This window comes from Gorilla gorilla, chromosome 2 (assembly GCF_029281585.2).
Source record: "Gorilla gorilla gorilla isolate KB3781 chromosome 2, NHGRI_mGorGor1-v2.1_pri, whole genome shotgun sequence".
Classification (NCBI taxonomy): Eukaryota; Metazoa; Chordata; class Mammalia; order Primates; family Hominidae; genus Gorilla; species Gorilla gorilla.
The window spans coordinates 190,052,600-190,078,963 of record NC_086017.1 but is presented as its reverse complement, the minus strand read 5'-3'; the positions used below and the strand labels follow the sequence as shown (position 1 = coordinate 190,078,963).

Here is a 26,364-nt window from a genome sequence, read left to right as displayed (position 1 = left end):
TAGGTTCTCCATTCAGCCTTTGTTGGCATGGACAGGATTGGGGTACAGCTTTTTTCTGTTGTGTTTGGCTGCAGTAAAACAATTTTTATCTAAACACTTTCTGTCTTGCTTGCCTGCTCCTTTCTTGGTCCTTTGGCTAGACAGCATGCATTTTGGGGCTTTAAGAAAAAAAATCTACACTTGGTGTTTACTGTATGGCTGTCTTCTTTAGCTCTGAGTCTGGGATATATAAAAACAGAAAGACCAGGGTACTCAACATGTCATTCCTCAAGTCTTGAGTTTCCTAGCCAGACCTCAGGGTCTGCCTTCTTTTCTCCTCCTTTTTGAGTATTCTTAATGTTTGTTTTACATATAATATCCAGGGCTTTTAGTTATATTAGCAGTAGGAATAGGAAAAAGCACATTGCCTTCCTCCCAGAAACAGAGGTCCAGAGCTTTTAAAACACATATGTCCACAAAACAAATGTAAACTATGAGCTATAGTGGCTGTTTTTACTTAAAATTTTATTAAGGGGGTTTTCTTTAGGCTATATGTTCCTGAAAAAATGCTCCTTTAAATTATTGTACAATATAACATTGGTTCAGTGGGCTCTAACTTATTCAACTGATCCCTTATTTTTTTTGAGATTTAGACCATTTTTAATTCCTCACTAGTATAGGTAACACTAAGTGAACATTAACTCATAATATTCATCCAATTCTCTAATTGTTTTCTTAGGATATGTTTCTAGAAGGGGAGTTACTAGATTAGAGAGTATACAAACATTTAAAGCCCCTTGATAAATATTTGTTTCCAGAAAGATGGTACTAATTTTGATGCCTAAAAGTAGTGTATGAGAATGCCAGGCTTACCATACTCTAAAGTTGAATACTATCACTTAAAAACTATTGCTGATTTAAAAGACAGAAAGAATGTTTTTAAATGTTAAATAGGGTGTCTTTAGTAGTGAGGCTGAATTTCACTACAATGCTAATTTAATAAACTCACCAACAACATGGGAGTTTAAAAAGTAGTTTACCATATTCATGAAATTTAAAGCTTGATAATATATAAAAATCTACATATGTGGTAAAATTACACAGAACTATACACATACACAGAAACACATACAAATGAGTGAATGAAAATAAAACAGGTGAAATCTGAATAAGGTCTGTAGGTTGTACCAATGTCAATTTCTCGATTTTGAAATTATACTATTGTTTTATAAATTGTTACCTTTGGAGAAAACTGACTGATGGGTATATGGGACCTCTTTAAACTATTTTTGTGACTTCATGTGAACCTGTAATTATTTAAAAACTAAAGTTAAAAACAAACAAATGTTGATAATATTATCTTCTATTTTATTTTAATAAACCTTTTTTTGGATTGTCTGAACATCTGGCTCTTGAACTAGTTTCCTTCTAAGTTTCTCTGCTTGGATCAGGGACAAGTGAAGACTCTATTCTAGTTGTCACAGCTGAATCTGATATGGACACTTTTCCTTGCCCATGGGGAGGCCTTACTCCTGTTGGGCATATCATATCACTGGCCACGACATTGCTGATAAGCAGAGCTGAGCAGTAGTTTCATCTCAGGCAATTTAATCTTGCTTCATGTCTTGTTCCTGACTCATACATACCTGCACTTGGAGTTTCTACTTCCCACTTCACTATTCTGCTAGGTGGACACTGTTTCTCCTGTCATTTGATCCTGCTTGAAAACTGAATCTGTTTTGTCTCTTACTTTTTACAGAAGAGGATCTTGTAATTGTCTATATAACCTGTGACATTGGGGTTTATAAATAATATTGATAGGATGGTCTCTGATCAAAAATGAGAAAATGTATATAAAATAATTAAATTTAAAAGAGTAAATCGTTTTTAAAAGACTATAATAATAGCAAGGAAAAGTTTCACTGAAAAATAAAATAATGCCTAAGAATATTCTTAGGCTGTTAGGATTTTGCCTGTGAGGCAGAACCAGGGTCAGGACCTGAAAGGTTGCCTTTGAATTATATTTGCTCCTATCCTAATAAAAATCCAAATATAACTTTGACAATGCTGATTTGTGTAATATATAAAACATGCTCACTTAGACGTCAAAGTTTATGTACCTTTTAGTTATGTTCCCAAAGGACAAAATTGACAAAATATTTTATCTAATTGATTATTTCAAATAGCATTAAAATTTAGATTCAGCATATTAACTATCTTCCCAGGTACATTTTACTTGGAAAAAGATCAGGAATATGTGCAGGATTTCAGTATTGAGATTACATAAGAAAGTGTAGTCCTGTGAAACAAATGAAAAATATTGGGTTTAAGCTCATGTAGGGACCAAGGGAGGGCTTCCCTTTTGCGTTCTTCAGGTTCACTGAAAATCACTGACAAAGGCATATTAACAAAAGAAAAGACATACAAATTTATTTGATCACAGTTTTATGTGACACAGGAGCCTTTAGAATAAAGACCCAAAGCAGGGAAAACTGTCCAGTTTTATGCTTAGGTTTAACAAAGTATGGACAACCATGTGCAAATATGATTGGACAAAAAGGGTATCATTTAATGCTAATAGAGTGAGTAGGGAAACCCAATAAAGCCTATCTGTCTAGATTATTTTTCTTCTTTTTTTTTTTTTTCTTAATGAGACGGAGTTTTGCTCTTGTCACCCAGACCGGAGTGCAATGGCGTGACCTCAGCTCACTGCAACCTCCATCTCCCGGGTTCAAATGATTCTTCTGCCTCAGCCTCCCGAGTAGCTGGGATTACAGGTGCCGGCCACCACGCCCGGATAATTTTTGTATTTTTAGTAGAGACAGGGTTTCACCATGTTGGCTAGGCTGGCCTCGAACTCCTGACCTCAGGTGATCTGCCTGCCTTGGCCTTCCAAAGTGTTGGGATTACAGGCGTGAGCTACTGTGCCCGGCCTGTCTAGATTCTTCTTGGCCTCTCTGTGCATGCATTCCTTCCTTCTGGGTGTGGGGCAAGACACTCTCTGGAATTGGGGGTGGGGTCTTATAACCTATGATTGAACAACTAGGCTAGATAATTTCTTTATGGCAGATTTTTACATAGAAAGGTGGGAGGAAAGTTAGAGCAACATGTTCAGGTTTTATGGCTGGCTATGGGGAAAAAGGTTTCTGGTTTCTATAGCCCACTTTGGAGAAGAAGATTCCAGTTTCTATGACTAGCCTTAGGGGAGAATAAAAAGGCAAAGACAGGAGGGTAGGAAGTTAGAGGAAAAACTTTGGGTTCTGAGGCCTTTATTTTGGGATATCATTTTCTGAGCCCCAGCACTTAGTATTCAAAAAATGTAAGACTGCCTTGGTAGTGACCTTCTGGACACTGGAAACTTTCAATGAAAGATTATAGGGATTATTACTGGAATCCACCTGGAATAATCCTTCTGGACACTGGAAACTTTCAATGAAAGAGTATAGGAATTATTACTGGAATCCACCTGGAATAACAATCTACATCTTTAAAATATTTTCTGGGAATCTGTGATCCTATGTCACTTAGTTCAGCCTTTGGAAGAATATGTCTCATGAATTTACAGAATTTACACCTTTCTCTTGTTAAGCCTTGGTAGCCAGACTTTCTGTTTGGAAGTGCCTTTTCAGATAAGACCTAAATCTCCCTTGATATATGGAGCCTCCTTCTAGAGCCAATCTGTCTTTCCAAAGCTGAATATGAAAAGTTTCCAGGCACCGCCACGTTATTGATGACTTCCATTACCCTTTGACGACTTAAATGACAGCCCTGCTGGGCAGAAAAACAAACTGACAATGGAGCTTCTCCTTCTCCATTTTGCAATCGTACACACTCTTCAGTCTTCTACTTTACTTTTGAAAAATGTCTGTAGTCACTTCTGTCTACTCTTTCACTTCTGAAATGATTTTGAAATTGTTTTTTTGAGTAAACATCTGAACTCAGGGGCCCGGGATTACTGTTGGTTGGCCCAATTGACAACCATTAATTTAGTGAACCTCTTATTCATTTCATCTATGTCCATGAAAATTACCAGCAAGTTCAGGGTCAGGAGGGTGTGTAAGCATTCATACACAGTGTGTATGTGTGTCTGTGGTGTGTTTGGTGTGTGATAGAGAACTGATTGATAACAGTCGGCCCTATGATCCTCCCCTTTCTGGGTGTCCTAGAAGATGGGCTAAGGGTATGATGAGAGAGGGGTGTTGAGCTTTCCAAGTTAATGCTGTAAGTATTTATTAGAGGGGTAGATTATGGAAGAGGATAGAGTCCATATTTAGCTAGCGTCTTCAAAGAGGAACTGATACCTTCAAGTGAAAGAAAATGTGCATGTTGCCTTATAGAGGCGTTCTTCCTGGCAGGTGACATGCTGTGGCTTTTTATAGAAGTGCCTAAATGTCTCAATTATTCTTGCTTTATTTAAATTTTTTCTTTCTTAAAAATAGGATACATAATAACAATGACTGCTTATTACAGAAGAAGGTGATTAACTAATGAATTTAAACTTACTTGAAGTTTCTGGAGAAGACTGCTTTGGAAGAAAAAGGCCTATTAGTGTTAAAACTATTAATTATCCTTCTTCTAAATAATAATTGTTTATAGATGATTATCAGTGAATTCTGGGACTTGAGCCTCTCTTCCCCCATTTAAAAAATTAAATACATATGTGCAGATTAAATATCTATGTCTTTCATACGCAGCTATCAATTTTGGAGTCCTTGTTGGGACTGGAGGTCAATAGAAGTCACCTTCTTATGTTTTTACATTACCTCTGACATTGCAGATAAATTCATAGTCAAGGAAGTGCTTTTGCAGACATTTTCTTAGGTCTTGCAGAAACCTAGTGAAGAACGGTGAGGATTAGCCATGGGGGTTTGGAGTTTGCCACTCAGTGACTCTGCCATTCAATGAGCTCCAGGCTCTGGTTCTGACTCATCTTGTCTGTGCTTCTCCCATCATCCCTCTGCCCCTTCCTGTGGAGAGGTTGGGGTCTGCTTTGCGCCATTGTCTCCTCACCCCCAAGTCTCTTATCCGTGGTGACTGGGTCTATGCCAGAGAGGAGGAGTCCTCTCATTTGAACTGTGGCATCTTAAGGCTCTATGTGACTATTTTGAAAATGTTCTTAATGATAGGTTTAGAGTTTTCTTTCTTTTCTCTTCCTATACCCTTTCCTCTTCATTTCCTATAGGGCAAAAAGAGTGAAGACAGTAAAGAGTGAATCCTATAGATTTGATTATTTTCCATTAATAATCCAACTGAGTGTGGCACATGGTAGATGTTCAATAGACAGCTGATAAATTAATGAATGAATAACCACTATCATATCCACACTGGAAGGTGGTGTGTATGGTTGTAGAGTGTGAGCTCTGGAGTCAGACTACCTGGGTTTGAATTTCAGATTTAGTAGCTAGGAGACTTTAGGCAGGTTACTTAGTTTCTCTGCCTCAGTTTTCTTATCTGTAAAGTAGGGATAAAATTCTCTCTCTTGAAGTTCTTGTGAAGAGTAAATGAGTTAGTAAGTAATAAGGGCTAAGAATAGTGCCTAATACATATTAAGTACTCAATAAATGCTATTAAAGTATATTTCCATATGTAATCTCATTTTATCCTAACAACTATTTGGTGACATAAATGAGACAGGTATTTCTGGACCTAATAGCTGAGGAATCTCAGGTTCACAGGACTGCTAAGCAGTAGAGGGATGTCTAACATTCATTCTGATTCCAAGGTCTGATTTTTCTAGATTGAAGTTATTTGTTTAGTTTTGAAGGTGATTAAAAGACATTTAAAAAGAAAAGCAATTAGCTTTGATTTCAGTAAAGGTTATGGGTCTTATAAAAGGTCGAAATCACTTTCTGTAGTTGAATGAGATGAAAAGAGGTTGAATGAAGTAACAAAGATAAGAACTGGTGCTACAGAAATAATGAGTCGTTATCAAAACACCTCAGTGTCTCGGGGAAGAGCGAAAGAAGCACTTTGGAATAACCAAGAGAAAGAATTAATCAATCCAATTTAAAACTGAATAATACCTTCTTTATTTTTCAGTGTTAGCACTGAGCTTTTGCTGAAAATTCACTTTGCTCTAAAATGGCCTAATTTTTCCTTTTAATTTGCATTTCCTTCCTGCCCAGATGCGACTGGCAGCAGCCCAGTGGTAGTTCCACTAAAGCAACTGTGCTACAGCACCTCAATTTGGATCTCAGAGCTGTCCTTTTACATTTGCTTCTTTGCATAATTTGTCAAACTTTGTAAGTTGCACAGCAAAATTCTGCCAATAAAGAACAGGAAGTTTGGGTCATCCTTCTGGGTTTACTGTTTTATATTTGTTTTTTCAGCAACTGGAATCAAGCTCTGGTGAAAGTATTAACACATTAGCAGTTTGGAATTGTGCTCCAGGCTTCTGGTCAATGAATATGAAAAAACTGAGCAACAAGGAGACTTGGGCACATTATTTATACATTTGGTGAGCTCATTCACTCGCCCAGGGAAATCAGGCAGCACAGCCGCCAGCCCAAGGTTAATTTTGTTTTCTTCTCAGCCAGGAACAGGGTGTGCTATTACACAGAGAGAAATGAGGACTTTTTAATTGGCAAAGAGGAACTTCTGCTGCATAAAGAGATATTCCAATCACTGGAGGTCAAAAGAAATTCTTTCAGATTTTAAAATCTTGCTGTGTTGAAAGTTTAATGCAAAATCCTTCAAATTGCTAGTATTCAAAAACCCTGCATTAACTGTTTAGAAACAGAAGAGGGCACCTCATCATTCCTTATGCCAAATTTATTTATTTATTTTTTTAAGAGTGAAAAGGAAACTGGCTTGTGAATGAAAATGAAAAACCACTTCCTTTTCCTAATGAATGAATGAAAAGATTCTGTTAATATTTTTAAAAGCTTAACTATGAGTAGAAAAGCTGTATTCACTTTCTAGTTTCAAGAGACCTCAGAGTTTAAGTTGGAGACTAGCTATAAAAAGTTTAATTCTATTATAAAGTGGCTGTCAAATACAACACATTTAGATTTTAAACGAAGAGCCGCCTGGATATCCTTCTTTTCTATTGGCTAGGTAACTAGTTAATTAGGGTAACTCCTCCTTTCTTCTTCTCCTCATGTTTGAATCCCAGTTTTTCTCAGAATTAAATCTTTCTAAGCATCAGTGAATCTTTTAAATTTTATGCAAAATGTGTTTGTGTATTTTTCTAGAGGAGGTTTGGAGTTTTGATCAAATTATCTACCCTTTCCTGGGTTAAAACTCCAGGAAGTTTCCATGTTTAATTCTACCTTATGCTAATTGAGCTTTTACTCTATATTCTGTCATAATAAATACTATTAGAATAAAAACCTTAGGACTTTTCTAATAATTTAAACCATAACTGTTATGGAATGTAGCAACAAACCTTTTGATAGTCTTTGATATTCTTTGTATTAAGTTTTAGACAGAGTCAAAAGGAAACTTTTTAGTCTAACCTAATCACTTTAATTACTGGTCCTAGAGGGTAGCACTGATTTGTCCTGGGTTACACAAGCAGTGAGCATGAGAATTCAGAAGTAATAGAACGGTCTTTTACCTTTACATTCTTTTAGTCTGCATTCTTTTTTCTGAGTCATGCTTGGTTGAAAATTTGCACTGATTGATACATTTATGGAATCCTTATATTGCTCTGCTCACACATATGAGTTGCTTTTTTTTTTGTAAGAGTTGAGGGTCTCACTATGTTGCCCAGGCTGGAGTGCACTGACTATTCACAGGTGAGTTCATAGCTCACTGCAGCCTTGAACTCTTGGTTTGAAGTGAGCCTCCCTCCTTAGCCTCCTGAATAGCTGAGACTATAAGCACATGCCACCATACCTGGCTTCTGTGTTGTTTTGTGTTTTATACTTTGGTAGATAGTTTTATTCTCTAAGTGAACACTTTAAAAGCAGCAAAATGCATGTTGTTTCTTTTCCAAGTTGTCTTCGTATGTAAGTTCCCCTGATAAGCACTATGTCTTGTTCATGTCTCCAGGTCTCTTCTTCAGCCCTTGGACACAGTGTCATCCCTATTGGAGTCAATAAAGGTATGGCATGACATATGTATTCTGGGGATAGACTATTTTCACAAAGCACAGTTGTCAATTTCATTAACACTGTACCATACAGGAGTGTTTCTAGGGGGCACTTGCTTTCTTATAATAATAATAAAGCAAACATGTATATAGTGTTTACTACTTACAAGACTGGGAAACACACAAACCAACAGACTGTTCTGTCCTACTATACTCTCAGCACAGAACATTTTAGTGGCCAGATGTGTATGGGTCTTTTCACATACTTCAAGCAGCTCTCCAGCAGATATCAACTGGGTCTTCCACAATTCAATTCGATTTTGACATTGTCTACCTGAATAGCCCTTACAAGTTGAAGGCTCAGTCCCATACGACTGCTCTCATTTCAGACGCCAATCTCAAGTCTGGGGCCCCCATATTTCTGACTGACCAGCAATAAATTGGAGGTTCCCATGACCCCCTCTCAGGTTCAATAATTTGCTGGAATGGCTCACAGAACTCAGGGAAACACTTTGCTTACAATTACCCATTTATTATAAAGGGCACCACTCAAGGACAGCCAGATGGAAGAGATGCACAGGCTGAGTAGAGACGTGAGGGGCATCCCACCCTCCCAGCACCTCTACACATTCAGCAACTGTGAAGCTTGTCAAATCTTGTTCGACAGCTTTGGAGAGCTTAATCTCTAGACCCCACTCCATTTCCTGGAGGTTGGTCAACAAGGCTGAAAGTTCCAACCCTCTAATCCCTTAATCACTTGGTCTTTCTGGGGACTGGCCCCATCCTGAGGTTATCTAGGGTTATCTAAATCACCTCATTAGCATGAACTCAAGTGTTATTATAAAGGGGATCATTATGAATAATGAAAGACGTTCCTATCACTCAGGACTTCCAAAAATTTCAGAAGCCCTGCAACAAAAACTAGGAACAAAGACCAAATATATTTCTTATTATATCACACAAGCACTATTCTGGGCACTTAATTTCACTCTCAAACGACCCTATAATGTGGATACTATTATTATCTGCCTTTTATAGATAGAACAATAGAATCTCAGAGACATTAAGTAATTTACCAAAGATCACAAAATCCGTAGGTAGTGTAGGAGTGAAGGGAACACTTCATCTCTGTCCACTGAGGATTTGCTGAAAATGAGCTGATAAAAGGCAGATTAATAGAAGAAAAAGGCATATAAAATGTATTCAACATGCATAAACACAGAAGCTACACACAAAATATGAGACTTAAGGAGGAGTCAGATGTTTGATTTTTAAATGCTGTCTTCATAGAGGAGAGATGTATGGACATAGAAGGCAGACATTATTTTGTAAATTATTCTCTTTGGAAGCTGGATGACAAGGTTACAGGACGGAGAGGGGCAGAACTTCACAAGAACAAAGGTTGTCTTATTATGAAGATAAAGTCCCCAGGTAGTCTCTCAGAGCTGTCCTCAAAAAAATATATGAAAAGTCTGTCTGGTTGTAATCATGACCCCCAGTCTCTTCTCCAGTGGTTAATCTTTCCTGGTTATTTGATGAGATTCCTAGGTAAGAGGTCTTAAGACAATTGCATTGTCTTAAGAAAGAAAATTTCTTAGTCAGATAAAGAAATTCCAAAGAGGGTCCCTCTTAGTTCTTTGGGAAAGAGGATCAGAGGCATAAGGAGGCAGGGGTCAGAGGGAGGGGGCTGGAGGTAGAAGGTTAGAGAGAACTTAAGGCTGCTTCTCCCGGCCAGCACGTCAAACCACCATATTTTGGGGCATCAGTTTTTGAACCCTAACAGTGGCAAAGTGAGGATTTGAACTTGAATAATCTGACTCTAGAAGAATCTGAGCACCTCCCCACTATAGTATATAATCAATTGACCTTTGGCCAGCTTCTTGATCACCTCTGGACTAGGCCAATCTGATAAGCAAGAACCTTGCAGTCTTGAATTATTTTTATATCAAGAGATTATTCGGTTCTAATCTAAGGATGAAAACAGACACAACAAACTCAAATGCCTATGGGGGTACCGGCAAGTAGTGTTAATGAGTAAAGAAGACTGGGTGAAGGATAATCAAAAGGATAATCTTAGTTTCTACTTTTCCTTTCAATTTTTAATTCAAAATGTATTTAACATAAAGACATTTTTACAGAAAAATATTTTCCTACCACAAAAAGAAAAATAATACAGATGAAATAATTGATGATAGCTGACATTCATCGTCAGCATTAGGAAGACAATAGAGGCAGGGAGGACTGTGAAATATTGGAAATTACTTGCACTGTCTGAAAAGAAAAGTCATTATGAACTATCACCAGATTCTTTCTCAAGAAAAGGCAGGTACTCATATTTTTGTGTAAAATATGTAGATTTTGTCAGCTCAGTGTTTTAAAAGGTACAATAAGAGCTAAATGAAGCCTATTTTTCAGCCAGAGGTTACTGGTTTGTAGCCTCTGGAAGAAAGGGTATCTATCTTGTAATTGTGTTCGTGGGCATGTGCAGGTGAAAGAATAGATGGGAAAATAGATAGAGTTATTTTGTACCACAATAGCCTGAAGTCAATAGTGAAAGATTACATTTATCATCCTTTAACTGGGTTGTATTATAAGTAGTGGTTTTCAAGTCAGAGAAGTAAAAGGTCTGGAAACTGATAATAATGGGCTTATAGATTTATAAAGTAAAAAAAGAACTTCCTAAATATTTAAAATGAATTGATATAATCTATGGACAATCATAATAGGTGAGCCTTTTTCTCTGTGTGTACAGGGTAATCTTCAATTGTAGCAATTTGCATCTTGATGGATGGGTTATTTTATCTAGAATTTTGAACTCTTCCTTTATTCTGTAAAAATACAGGTTTAGGCAATTCTACTTTTCTCTTTTACTATGAGACTTTGAGAAAATGTAGACAACAAATATGCTTAAAGGGAAGAAGAAACTAATTTGTTGTAAATTCCTGCTCCATGTAGTCCCATCCTACCTGTGTAGAATGAACATTTCTGGAGACTTCCCTGCCTCTCTCCTTTCACTGATGACAGTCCAGCTGCAAGTTACAATGGGGCAATGGCTCTTTTTTAGTTAGTGTCTAGAAATTGGGACTTTCAGAATGGTAGAGTGAAGAATATAGCAAATCCTCTTCCTCTCAAAATAATAATAACACTAAACAAGACTCTAAAATTCAACCACTTGAGAAATCTCGGAATTGACCAAGGACATTCAGAAAATTGATTAGTGTTTATTTAAGAAGATCTACTAAACTATGGGTACAAACAATGAGAGTCTGTGCTGTATTAACCTGGGCTGCTTCCCTTCTACCTCCCACAGTCCCATCATGTGATAGCTTGGACAGAATAGGGCAAGCCCTACTCAGCTAAGATGAATTTAGCTGCTGGCGGGGGCTGACTTGGTTTGGAGAGGGGAGCAGAAAACCCCACACCCTCGGGTGTTTGTTATCACATATGGTTGGCAAACAAATGTTGCAGCTAGCCCAACATTATGATCCTGGTTTTGGTAAGAAGCAGAACACCAGCAAGAAGTCAGCAAACCAGTGAGAAATTTAACAGAGAGATAGCCATAGTGGGACTTGGTAAACTCTTACTTATCCATGATGATTTGGAAGGCTGCCCAAGGCTGTGCACATTCTCAGGAGTTATCCACAAATCCTTGGCTGAACATGAGGGCTTCAGCCAGAAAGGTCCAGGGGGAAGTAAAAGCTGGAATAGGCTTGTAAACAATGTGCTTGGTATACTGGGTTGAATATTGTCCCCTGCAAAGATGAGTTCAGGTCCTCACCCCTGGTACCAGTGAATGTTACCTTATTTGGACATAGAGTCTTTGCAGTTGTAATTAAGATTTTTGAGATAAGTTCATTCTAAATCACCCTAAATCCAATGACTGTTGTCCTTATAAGAGAATGGAAAGAGAGATTCAAGACACACAAAGAGGATAAACATGGAGTTGAAGGCCATGTGAAGATGGAAGCAGAGACTGGAATGATGCGTCACCATCAAGAATTGCTGGCACCCACAAGAAGCTAGGAGAGAGGCGTGGGACAGATTCTCCCTCTAAACCTCGAGAAGAAACCAACTCTGCTGACACCATGATTTCAGACTTCTGGTCCTCGCAACTGTGAGAGAATTCATTTCTGTTGCTATAAGCCACCAAATTTGTGGTAACTTGTTCTGCAGCCTTAGGAAATTAACACACTTGGTGTTAATTAACACTTGGTGTGTTAATTAGGTTGATAATTAGGTCAACTTCCCATAAGTGAAAGCCTGTGGGAATGGTGGGCTAAGAGACCTATTTCTGATTTCTGGCTCCACAACTTATTAGTTTGTGGTCATAAATATTTAACCTCTGTGAACCTCAGTTTTCTTATCTGTAAAATGGGCTTCCTTGAAGGAGCCTTCTCCTGAATCCAGTCTGTAAAAACCTTTTGTTCTCTAGGCAAACTTTCCCTTTATCTCTGCACTTAGGCCCTGTGTTAATTATTTTTGCTTATCTTTGATTCTATCAGACTGAACAAATTCTCTGAGGGCTGAGATTATATGATGTTTACCTTAATGGTAATGATACCTATAACACAGCAGGTATCCTCAATCCATGCTTATATGGTTGTTTGGAGGAGTAAGTCTGGTACTTGGTAGCAATGGTTATCTATGATAATTATTTATGACTGTTTTTAAGATTTGTAGTCTTCTTTTTCATTTTTAGTCACACATCTGTACATCCCTCAGGGAAAAGGCAGAATTTAGACTGTTTTTTTGAGGAACATGTATACTTAAGCTCATGGAGAGGTTCAAGGAAAATGCTGTAGGTGAAGGATACAACAGGAAATGAGCGTGGTCTGCTCACAGGATGCTAGGAGCCTATCTGCATAGAGGGGAAGCTTCATTCCTGCACAAAAAGATGTATTCTTAGGTATTCTTAGCTGTATTGTAAGTTCCCTTTCCCTTAAAGCATGGTATGCAAACTCTATAGTATAGGATCCACATTTTTGCACGTGTTTCCTTTTTGTTAAACTTATTTGTTTATATACATGACCTCAACATGTTTGTGGCCTAGGGTCATGTGTGGTGAAACTAAATGGGATCACAGATCTCAGAACTATGGCCAGACCAGCTGTCCGAATCTGGGATTATCTCCATCTATAAATAGTGACTGGGCACAAAATCAACTAGCAAAATTAAGGGTTATAGGGCTTGGGTATTTGGGAAAAAAAAGAAAGGAAAGCATGCCAAGAAATCCAAGTGTTAGAAATTAACCCTCCAGGAACAAAAGCAGTGGAAAGCTATAGGCAACTGCAATTGACAGCAATAAAGCTCGTCAGGAATGGAAATGTATGAATTGGTAAAAAGGAAAATATAAGGTGTTTTGAGATGCTAAACTCCCTCTGTATCAGAACTGTGCTGCCTGTTTTTGAAAAAATAATTCAAAGGATTTCACTCTTTAAGGGTATTGCATATGAAAAATTGAAATCTTTATATTCATAAAACAACTGCATGAATAAAATTAGCATTTAAAAGGGAGTTTTTCACATCCCATGCTCATGGATGGGTAGAATCAATATTGTGAAAATGACCATACTGCCAAAAGCAATGTGCAAATTCAATGCAACCCCCATCAGAATACCACCATCATTCTTCACAGAATTAGAAAAAAAATTCTAAAATTTATATGGAAACAAAAAAGAGCCTGCATAGCCAAAGCAAGACTAAACAAAAAAGAACAAATCTGGAGGCATCACACTACCTGATTTCAACCTATACTATAAGGCCATAGTCACCAAAACAGCATGGCACTGGTATAAAAATAGGCACATAGACCAATGGAACAGAGTAGAGAACCCAGAAGTACACCCAAATACTTACAGCCAATTAATCTTCAACAAAGCAAACAAAAACATAAAGTGGGGAAAGGATACCCTTTTCAACAAAGCAAACAAAAACATAAAGTGGGGAAAGGACACCCTTTTCAACAAATGGTGCTGGGATAATTGGCTAGCCACGTGTAGGAGAATGAAACTGGATCCTCATCTCTCACCTTAGACAAAAATCAACTCAAGATGGTTAAAAGACTTAAATCTAAGACCTGAAAATATAAAAATTCTAGAAGATAACATTGGAAAAACTCTTCTAGACATTGGCTTAGGCAAGGATTTCATGACCAAGAACCCAGAAGCAAATGCAATAAAAAGAAAGATAAATAGCTGGGACCTAATTAAACTAAAGAGCTTTTGCATGGCAAAAGGAACAGCCAGCAGAGTAAACAGACAACCCACAGAGAGGGAGAAAATCTTCAAAATCTATACATCTGACAAAGGACTAATATCCAGAACCTACAATGAACTCAGACAAATCAGTAAGAAAAAAACAAACAATCCCATCAAAAAGTGGGCTAAGGCCATGAATAGACAATTCTCAAAAGAAGATATACAAATGGCCAACAAACATATGAAAAAATGCTCAGCATCACTAATGATTGGGGAAACACAAATCAAAACCACAATGTGGTACCACCTTACTCCTGCAAGAATGGTCATAATAAAAATATCAAAAAACAGTAGATTTTGGCGTGGATGCGGTGAACAGGGAACACACTTCTACACAGCTGGTGGGAATGTAAACTAGTACAACCACTATGGAAAATATTGTGGAGATTTCTTAAAGAACTAAAAGTAGAACTACCATTTCATCCAGCAATCCCACTACTGGGTACCTACCCAGAGGAACAGAAGTCATTATTTGAAAAAGACACTTGCACACACATGTTTATAGCAGCACAATCCACAATTGCAAAATTGTGGAACCAACCCAGATGCCCATCAATCAATGAGTGGATAAAGAAACTGTGATACATATATATATGTGTGTGTGTGTGTGTATATATATATATATATCAAGTCCAGCCTGGGCAATGTAATATATATATATATTATATGTGTATATATACATATAATGATATGTGTATGTATATATATATATATATATATATATATATATATATATATATATATATATATATGATGGAATACTACGCAGCCATAAAAAGGAATGAACTAACAGCATTTGCAGTGAACTGGATGAGACTGGAGATTATTATTTTAAGTGATGTAACTCAGGCATGGAAAACCAAACAACGTATTTTCTCACTGAGAAATATGGTGCAGTGTATACTGCTCCGGTGATGGGTGCACCAAAATCTCACAAATCATCACTAAAGAACTTACTCATGTAACCAAATACCACCTGTGTGCTGATAACTTAAGGAAAAATAAAATAAAATAAAAAGATGTTTTTGGTGAATGGCATAAAAAGCCATATGTACTTTCTTAGAAGGCATCACATGTTGTTAAAATTTCTGGCATCATATAAAATTATGAGTAGAATTAGAAAGATCCTCACTCCATTATTATTTTGGTAAATATTATGCGTGTAATGCATATAAATTGCAGAAAAATTTAGAAGCTTTAGCTAAGTATGATTTTTTTCCCTCAGAGATGGGTCTCATTATATTGCCCAGGCTGGACTTGAACTCCTGCCCTCAAGTAATCTTCCCACCTCAGCCTCCCAAGTAGCTGGGACCACAGCACTCAACTTAGCTAATTATAAATAAAAAAAAAAATCACTAATTTTCCACCACCCAAAGCTAATGGCATAAACCTTTTTTGTTTTTTTTTTTTGAGGCAAAGTCTCACTCTGTCACCCAGACTGGAGTGCAGTGGCACGATCTTGGCTCACTGCAACCTTCGCCTCCCTGGTTCAAGTGATCCTCCTGCCCAGGCTTCCCGAGTAGCTGGGACTACAGGCGCACACCACCACGCCTGGCTAACTTTTCTATTTTTAGTAGAGACGGGGTTTTGCCATGTTGACCAGGTTGGTCTTGAACTCCTGGCCTCAAGTGATCCACCCATCTCAGCCTCCCAAAGTGCTGGGATTACAGGCGTGAGCCACTGCGCCCGGCCAACATAAACATTTTTATGTGAATCCTCCTAGATGTATTATGTATATCATGTTAAAATGAGCTTTCACACTATTATTGATAAATTCTTGATATTAGTTGAGATATTGTATAGCAATAAGTTTTCAGCCACTTTTAAAGGGGGATTAATTTATGTAGACATGAATCTATTCTTTAAGTTTCCCAAATATATTATTTGTTGTGGAAAAGAGTCTATTTCTATCACCCATCTATCTAATCTAGCTGTTTTTTTTTTAGCTAGCTAGCTTCCCTGGGTCTGGACCCCTTCCTTTATTTTGGGAAGTACCATGGCTGAACCTGACTTTCATGGTAGAAGCTGAAAATACCAGATACATGTTCCTTAACCTGGCTTGCAGTTAGGGTCCAGGGTCCAGAGTGCAGCAGCTGCAGGGGAGGTGAGCCCACCAATCTAGTCTGTGACCTAATTTTTGCTCCTGTCCTGGCTGCTGCCTAGTCTCTCTTATTCCTGTCTATTTTCTTAGCCTGTATCTCCGTATTTTGGTGATTCTGAAAACTACCCAGAAATCCTTTAGAAAATACTTTCCTTCTTAAATGAGCCAGTCTTTTTGTTACTCACAACTGAGAACGCCGATCCATAGAGCACTCTTCTCAGTTTCACCCAGAAAATAGAAGATCTAATTGTCTTCAGTAGGATAGTGAGCCATCTGGATTTTAACCCTCTCCCAGGGGCCTAGGAATTTAGACCCAGAAAGAATTCTGGACATGGTTTTGTCATCTGCATAGATTGAGGACAATCATGCACTATAGTGGAAAGAGCACCAGGCTCGGAGCCAGAAGAAGCCCTGGATTCAAGGTCTTACTGTCACTCTTAGCTGTGAGATATTGAGAAAATCGGTGAATTTCTTGGGCTGTATTTGTATGTATATGTAAATGTGTGTGTATCTGTCTATGACCTCTAGCGTGAGGGACTTAAACTTGAATCTCCTCCGCATTAGAAGATCTTTGATTTTAATCAGATCCAGAAACTTTAGACTTCACCTTATAGCTCCTAATTCTGAATTCTCAGTCCTAGTAATTACATAATGCTAAGTAAGTATAAATAATAATTTGAAAATCAAAGAAATAAAAAGGGAATCAATCTATATTCTTCTTTTGCAAGTTTAAACTCATTTGACCTTTTGATGAATCAGTAGCCCCACAGATACCCGACTGGAATAATTTATATGGATGAAAGGATATTTACGCTCAGGTTCATAGCTAAACACATGAATTACACTTTCACAATGATCAATTATTTGTTTCCTCTATGGTAGCTTCTTACCTTATGAAAGAAAGCTCTTAAATGTTATTAATAAGTATGTGTGTTACCTGTGATGCCTTTCCCTACAGTCTCTCAAGGACTCAAAATCTTATCTCAGGTGAAACTTTGAAGATATAATTGACCTGTACGTTCATAGTTAAGCACAAGTCGGTCAACGTTATACTATCCAGTTTAGATGTTTGTGTAATGAGTGCTTTCATCTGCTTCCTTTGATGTATAACCGATTAGTGACAGCAGCATAAATATTTATAGCATTTTCCTACTGGACAGAATCTAGTCCAACTTCTATGTTTTACAGATGAGACTAAAGAGACTGAGAAATTAACTGACTTGTCCAAGATCACGTAACTATCTTCAAGTTGAGTGGTAAATCTAAGACTAGAACCCAGGGCTTATTATACCTTAAGCAATATGATGTCTAAGGCAGTGTTTCTCAATGACTGTTGAGACCCAGAGCCTTGTTCATAGTGGGTACTCAATCACTAAATGCTGACTGTCAATAGGTTTTAGTACAGTGTAATTTCTGCTATGACATGTGTACTGAGGAATCAAAGAAAATACTCAGGAGTTAAATTTTTAAAAACAGAATTGAATATTTTAATTCTGGGAGACTGTGATTTATTTTGGTACTTAGGTTTTAGATTCAGGCTTCAAGTTGCTAAAATCTCAAACTGTTAATACTATATTGAAATAGATGATAACTGACCCAATGTCTTTCATTCTGAAAGCTCAAGTTGGTGTAGGATGATAGTGACATTGCTTGTCTCTTTAAATAACTAATAAGAATATTAATGTTGATGTAAAGCAGGTGGTGGGGCCATTTAACGTGTGCTCTGATTAACAGGCCATTGCTATTCTGTCAAGGTATTTGACATACGCACCCCGTGGCTCAGTGATGATGCTCTCTTCTTGTTTGGGTAAGGATTATTTGCTTAGATTATGATCTGAAGTCTTTATAGTGTATTAAGTCACTTATTTAAATGTGGCTAAAGCAGAATGGCAAATCTTCTTCAACAGTGTGTAATGACTTAGTTAAAATATAATTTATCAGATGAGATTGATATGTTCTGACAATAATGCACAACTGAGTTAAATTAAAGGAGAACAGAGATAAAATTCTGCTGGGGATGTGTTCAGAAATATGTGTGTAGGTTTATTTTGGAATCTTGGTAATTAAGATGCAGCTGATCTGATTTATTAGACCTCCTCTGCCTCCTTTCATATTTCACTGTCATCTCTTCCCAATTTTAGGATCATCTCTCATTTTCTGCTTTAGTGCGCTGACATTTTCCTTCTCTCCAGTGAGAAGCTGTTGGACCTGTTTTCATACATAAAAAAGTAGTCTTTTTACATCTTAAAGTTTGCAGTTAGTTCTCTAGAGTTAGGGGTCCTATTTGAATAACATAAATTGAAAAAAATATTCTTTGATACTTGTAGATCTTGAGTTTCCATAGTCTTTTGGGGGTATATTTCTGGCAAAAGTGAAGTGGCTTTGAATACTCTACAGAGAGTACTCTGCTCTGAGATTTTTTCACTGTGGTATTACTCTTTAACAGAGTTTAGTTTGTGACAGGGACCTTTCCATGTTCAGTACCTACAATGTGCTGTGAACATTATTTCTACATTGGTGTTAATTGAGAAGACAGGAGAGTAGCAGAAATGACCTGGGATAAACAGTGACATCTATGGACGAAGGTAAAAATAAGTATGCTTTTTAATTGCCAAAAAAAGCATTGCATTGTGTGCAGAATACTTTCAACAAATGTTCTGTTTTCTAACATGCCAGTTACTCTATTGTTTCATTACCTGATACTTCTGTGAGGTTACAGGACAAGAAAATTTATAATAAGGATGCCCTGAGGCATCGTGAGATTACTAAATCCCTTTTAAGCAATTGGTTTCTAATTTTAAAAAGTGAGTGGAAACCTTTAAAAAATGAAGTCATACATGAAACCACCATATTAAACAGAAAAAGCAGATGTGTTTGCTGCCTGTGTGGATTGTAGTATTGGAGGGGCTGAGCCTGGCTTACTTGGCCTCCCTGTATTAGCTCTCCCCATGCCTGGATTTTCTGGCATCATTTTCATGTAGCATATTTTAAAAATCAAATTCTAATTTGGAAAATATTAATCTATACTTAATGTAGGCTGAGATTCTCTATTAACTAAAATAGAAAGCTCATTTCCAGACCTTACCAGATAACAGTATATTAACTGTGCAGGGCAGATTTTATAAGTAGGTTGAGTAAATGGCTTCATTTATGATTACATTTGAGGGGTGTCAAAGGTCCCTGGGAAAAAGTATCTGCTTTACAAGATTAGAGGTCACACTGGAAAGAGAATTCTGAAAAGACCCTTGATTCAAGTGGCTTAAGTAATTACTTTATCTGCATAACATAATACATTAGGGAGAAATTCGACCCAATTCAGCATGAATGTGATGAATGTCTATGATACATGAAGCACTGTATGTATCTTTCAGGAATACAAAGATGAATAAAACAGATCTTGCACTCAGAAAGTTTACAGTTTGATAGTGAAATTCAGTTTAGAGGAATATGAGATAATCTATCTAATTCAACCGCCACATTTTGTCAAGAGGATCTGTTACTGTATGACTTACCCAGGATCCCACAGCTGGTTATGACACAAACCTGACAATTGTTTGGCTGTTCACCAACTTTTCCTACATCTCCAAGAAAAATTAAATTCAGTTCTTAGTGTCTTTCTTATTCCACATTTAAAATAAAAAAAGCAAACTACAGAAGAACGATTCTTGAATAAACCCCATGCACTCATCCACAACCAACCTATGGCAGCTTCTGTCCCATCCATTCCCCTCTCAGTCCATGTTATTGAATTAAATCCCAGACATCATGTCATTTAATTTGTGAATACTTTAATATGTATCTGTAAAAGATAAGGATTCTTATTAGAAATACATAAGCCCAATACTGTTGCCACTCTTAAAAATCTAACAGTAGTTTCTTAATATCATAAATTATACTAATAATATTAAAATTCCCAATTGTCTTATGAATGTCATGGATACATTTTTCTTTATTTCCCCCTCAAAATCAGGATCCCAGCAAGATCCTCACTGCTAATTGGTTGACACATTTTTAAAGTCTTTTAATCTATAGGTTCCCCTCTGCGTCCCTTTTGTCTTGCTAGTTTTTGTTTGTCCTCTAGAGTTTTCCACATCTGATTATTCTTGCTGAATTTCTGTGACGTAGTTCAGTAGTTCACTATGTTCCTCTGTCCTTGGTATTTTCTGCAAATTGGTAGTTACCTCTGGAGGCTTTATCAGATTCAAGTTAGATTACTTTGGTGAGACTGCCTCACAGATTGGACTGTGGTCATTCATCTTCCGTAAGAAGACTCAGACACAGAATATCTGGGTCTTCCTCTTACTCTCTTTCTGAAAAGGGCAACAATTGATGGCAATCAGTGCCTAGACCCTTTAGTTCATTAGGGATTGTAGAATAGTGATGTTCTAATTCTATCATTTTTACAAATTTACTGTCTAGAATACTTTTTTATTTTTTTCTATAGGTTTTTGGGGAACAGGTGTTGTTTGGTTACATGAGTGAGTCCTTTAGTGGCGATTTCTGAGATTTTGGTGCACCCATCACCCAAGCAGTATACACTGTACCAAATTTGCAGTCTTTTATCTCTCACTCCCTTCCATCCTTTACCCCCTCCCCCCGAGTCCCCAAAGTCCGTTGTATCATTCTTATACCTTTGCATCCTCATTTGGCTGGAATATTTCTGTAAAGAGAAACTTTCTATATTCATTTGTTTTCTGTTGCTTATAACAGAATGACTGGAATCAGGTAATTTATAAAGAGAAGGAGTTTATTTCTTACAGTCCTGGAGGCTGAGAAGTCCAAGACCAAGGAGTCACATCTGGTGAGGGCCTTTTTGCTGGTAGAATCTCTGCAGAGCCCTGAGATGGTACAGGGCATCACATGGACAGGGGGCTGAGTTCTGTCCTCCTCTTCTTATAAAGCTACCAGTTCCACTCACATAATAGCCCATTAATCCATACCAATTAATTCATTTGCCCTTTATTCCATGATCCAGAAATGGATTAATTTATTCATGAAGCTCCTCATGATCCAATCACCTCTTAAAGGCCCCACCTCTCAGTATTGCCACATTGGGGATTAAATTTCAACATGAGTTTTGGAGGGGACATTCAAGCCATAGCAATTCCCTCATTCACTATTTGCTGGAGTTTGTGTAGTAAAAGCAGGATCAATATTTGGTTCTTTCCCTTTATTTACAAGTTTTCAGAATAATGAGTTGGTTTCTTATCATCCCTCGAGAGTATCAATAATGACTCCCCACTTCTTTCTTCATTATTGAGATGGTTAATTTTATATGTCAACTAGACTAGGCTAAGGGATGTTCATAGAGCTTGTAGAAGATTATTTCTGGGTATGTCTGTGAGGGTGTTTCCAGAAGAGATTAGCATTTTAATTGGTAGACTGAGTACAGAAGATCACGCTTACCAATGTGCGTGGGCACCATTCAATCTATTAAGGGCCGGAATAGAAAGAAAATGTGGTAGGAGGGTGAATTTTGCCCTCTGTTTGAGCTGGCACATTGATCTTCCCTTGTACTTAACATTAGCACTCCTGGTTTGGACTAGAACTACACCACTAGCTTTTCTGGGCCGCCAGCTTGCAGATAGCAGATTGTGGGACTCCTCAGCCTCCATAATTATGTGAGCCTTCATAATTATGTGAACCTCCATAATAAATCTCTTTCTCTATATATATCTCTTTAGTTCTGTTTCTCTGGAGAACCCTAATACAAGTATCATTGGGAACTCATAGGATTTAAATGAATTTGATGTGTTTTAATCCATTGCAGTTATTATTCTTATTCATGTACAGATTTCCCCATCTTTGGTCAGTGCAAGCCCTTCTTGACTCCTAGGTCCTCTCGACTTGACCTCAGTAGTCTTTGATAGCTTTCCTGCTATCTGTCAATAAAAAGATTTTTCAGGTTTATCTTTTATATTCCCTTCTCATGTATCAAAATTTAAGAGGAAAATACAAACATTTCTTAATAATTTTCCTGACAAGGAATGGTAAGGCTGAATTTCAGTGGTTTCTTCATGGTTATTACCTTTATAGGACAAACCCTCAGGCACTGGTTCTGAATTTGAGTCTGCACTACACAGAAGCATAGCTACCTGGGACTCCTCCTACCTTCATTGACAGTGTTCCAGGATCTTGTCTGAGTCACTTTTGCCAACCTCAGGTCTTGTAATTTCTGTACTGAATAAATCTTTCCTTGTTGCTTGATTTTGTTAGCAGTAAAATTCTTCAATAGGAAGTGATTCATTGTACACATCCTGTCCTATAAGTGGTCAATTCAGCAAATGGCTTTGCTTCTTTTTTTAAAACTGTCAAGTTTCTCTATGTATTTTCCCCCATCATCTCTGTTATGAATTATGTCCCCCCAAAAGAGATGTCCCCAATATCTCAGAATATGACTTATTTGGAAATAAGATCATTGCACATGTAATTAGTTAAATTAAAGTGAGGTCATATCAAGGTAGGGTAGGTCACTAATCCAATATGTTTGGCATCCTGATAAGAAGAGGGAAGATAATGTGAAAAGAGACACACAGGGAGAACCCTATGCGACCATAGAGGAAGAGATCAGAGTGATGCAGCTACAAGCCAAGGAACGCTGGCCACTAGAGCTAGAAAGAGGTAGGGGAGGATTCTATCCATAATCTGAGGGAGAATAGCCTGTTAACACCTTGATTCCCGACTTCTAGCCTCCATAACTGTGAGAAAATAAATTTCTGTTTCTGTAAGACACATAGTTTGTGGAACTTTGTTAAAGTAACCCTAAGAAATGAATGCAATAATCTTTGCCAGTAATATACTACATGGACCAGTCTAACTACAGTCATGTGCCATACAATGATGTTTTCAACGATGTTCTTATAAGATTATAATGAAGCTGAAAAATTCCCATTGGCTAGTGATGTCATAGCCATCCTAATGTTTTAGTGCCATGTGTGACTCATGTGTTTGTGATGATGCTGATGTAAATAAACTGGCTGCTCTAGCAGTTGTATAAAAGTCTAGCACATACAATTATGTATGGTACATCATACTTGACAAACAAATGACTGTATTAGTCCGTTCTCATGCTGCTAATAAAGACGTACCTGAGTCTGGGTAATTTATAAAGGAAAGGGGTTTACTGGACTCACAGTTCCACATGGCTGTGGAGGCCTCACAATCGTGGCAGATGGTGAAGAAGAAGCCAAGGCATGTCTTACATGGCAGAAGACAAGAGAGAGGTGCAGAGGAACTGCCCTTTGTAAAACCATCAGATCTTGTGAGACCTATTCACTATCATGAGAACATCACAGGAAAAATCTACCTGCATGATTCAATTACCTCCCACCAGGTCCCTCTCATGACACATGGGGACTGTGGAGGCTACAGTTCAAGATGAGATTTGGGTGCGGACACAGCCAAACCGTGTCAGTGACTGTGTTACTGCTTTGTGTATTTAATTATGCTATACTTTTAATTATTATTTTGTTGTTTTGATTTTTGTTTTTTGAGACAGGGTCTCACTCTGTGGCCCAGGCTGGAGTGCAGTGGCATGATCATGACTCCCTGTAGCCTCAAACTCCTGAGCTCAAGCAGTCCTACTGCCTGGCTAATTTTTTAATTTTTGTGGAGATAGGGTCTTGTTATGTTGGCTAGGCTGATCTCCAGCTCCTGGGCTCACACAATCATCCTATTTTAGCATCCCAAAGTGTTGGGATTATAGGCGTCAATCACCGTGCCTGGCCACTATTTTAGAATGCACTTCTTCTACATGTAAAAAAAGTTAGGTGTACAACAGCCTTAGGCAGGTCCTTTAGGAGGTATTCTAGAAAAAGGCATTGTTATCATAGGAGATGACAGCTTCATGTGTGTTATTGCCCCTGAAGACCTTTCAGTGGGAAAAGACTTGGCAGTGGAAAACAGTGATAGTGATAGTCCTGAACCTGTGTAGGCCTAGGCTAATGTGTGTGTTTATGTCTTAGTTTTTAACAAGAAAAGTTTGAAACATTAAAAAAAAAATTTAAATATAGAAGATGACTTATAGAATAAGGATATGAGGAAATGAGATATTTTTTGTATAGCTGTACAATATGTTCATGTTTTAAGCTGTGTTATATAAAAGAGTCAAAAAATTAAAAAAAATAAAAGTTATAGAAAGCTAAGATTGGTTTATTATAAAATTTAGAAAATAAATTTAGTGTAGTCTAAGTGAACAGTGTTTATAAAGTCTACAGTAGTGTACAGTAATGTCCTAGGCTTTCACATTCACTCAACACTCACTCACTCACTGACTCACCCAGAGCAGCTTCCAGTCCTGCAAACTCCATTCACAGTAAGTGCTCTATACAGGTGTACCACTTTTTATCTTTTATGCTGTATTTTTATTGTACCTTTCTTATACTTAGATATGTTATATACACAAATTCTTACCATTGTGTTACAATTGCCTAGAGTATTCAGTATAGTAACTTGCTGTATAGATTTGTAGCTTAGGAGTAATAGGTTGTACCGTGTATCCTAGGTATGTAGTGGGCTTCCCCATCTAGGTTTGTGTAAGTACATATTATGTTCATATTTCTCAGAGCATATCCCCTTTGTTAAGTGATGCATGATTGTATTGAGTCAATAATACAATTGAGGATGTATTCTAAATTGAGGATGTTTTCTAAAAATGGTGATTTAGGTTTTTTTTTTCAGATTAGAAAATAAATTGTTAGAATTTCTTAGTTTGCATTTAGCATAGAGAATCAGAGAATTTGGGTCAAATCCTTATTTAACTGATGGGGAAAGTGAAGCCTTAGGGAGGAAGGTGGCTTGCCCAAGGTTACATAGGTTATATGTGGGAGAAATAGAATCAGAACTCAGATTTCTGAATGCACAGTTTAACGACTTTTCCATTCCATACATTTTTCTTTTTAGCTTTAAATTATTTCTCTTTGCCTCTTTCTTCTTATCTTTGCAGTGAAATTTTAATAACATGAAATGCAGTATGCTTAGTCAGTGGAGTATAGCATGGAGAGGAAAGGATAGTCCATACTTATGCCAAAAAATAAATTCTTTTATTATATTTGCACTAATTTTGTGAAAGTGGATTTTGGTTTTACTGGAACATTTTTGTAATCCCTCTGTCTCTAGGGGTCAGTGTGGCTTAAAGAAACTTTGTTCTACTTTGTTTCAAACTATATTCAGTTAACACTTAATTGAAGTGACTTTAATCAAAGGTGACAATAAAATGGTGCCCCAGGGGAACAGGAATTAATTCAAAATTACAACCATTATAAACTTTAACATATACAATAATATTGATGTTGGCACATGGAACTTTTCACTGAGCCCATAGGTTTTAACGACTGGAAATAATTGAACTAACTCTTATACCTTTTAGCATGTAAATTATTAATTTTTTTGTTTAAAAGATATATGACTCTATATTAGTCTGTTTTCATGCTGCTGATAAAGACATACCTGAGACTGGGAAGAAAAAGAGATTTAATTGGACTCAACAGTTCCACATGGCTGGGGAGGCCTCAGAATTATGGTGGGAGGTGAAAGGCACTTCTTACATGGTGGCAGCAAGAGAAAATGAGGAAGCAAAACTGGAAACCCTTAGTACCCATCAGATCTTGTGGGACTTATTCACTACCATGAGAACAGTATGGAGGAAACCACCCCCATGATTCAAATTATCTCCCACTGGGTCCCTCTCACAACACATGGGAATTATGGGAGTACAATTCAAAATGAGATTTGGGTGCAGACACAGAGCCAAACCATATCAGACTCCATTCCAGATTCATTTTAGAAAGAGATGTTTGTGCTTCTTGTTTGAATGAACATTTATGACTAGTCACATTTGTTCTCCATAAAGACATTTTGAAGCAGATATATATATATATGATGAATATATATGATGTATATAAGATTAATATATATATTTGTATACATATATTTCATCCTTAAGTGGCACTTAATGAAGAAGAGGCTTCGTGAGGTACTCGAGATAGAAAATT

At 37.3% G+C, this 26,364-nt stretch overlaps 1 long non-coding RNA gene across 4 annotated transcripts in view; it reads left to right on the top strand.

Annotated features, from left to right (window-relative positions):
- Window positions 1–26,364, top strand: part of LOC129532439 (uncharacterized) — a 257,939-nt gene that overhangs the window by 33,064 nt on the left and 198,511 nt on the right. For all 4 annotated transcript variants that reach the window (XR_008678189.2, XR_008678187.2, XR_008678185.2 and 1 more), the window contains exon 3: window positions 7,975–8,026. This is a non-coding gene — a long non-coding RNA (uncharacterized lncRNA). The remainder of the gene's footprint in view (window positions 1–7,974; window positions 8,027–26,364) is intronic.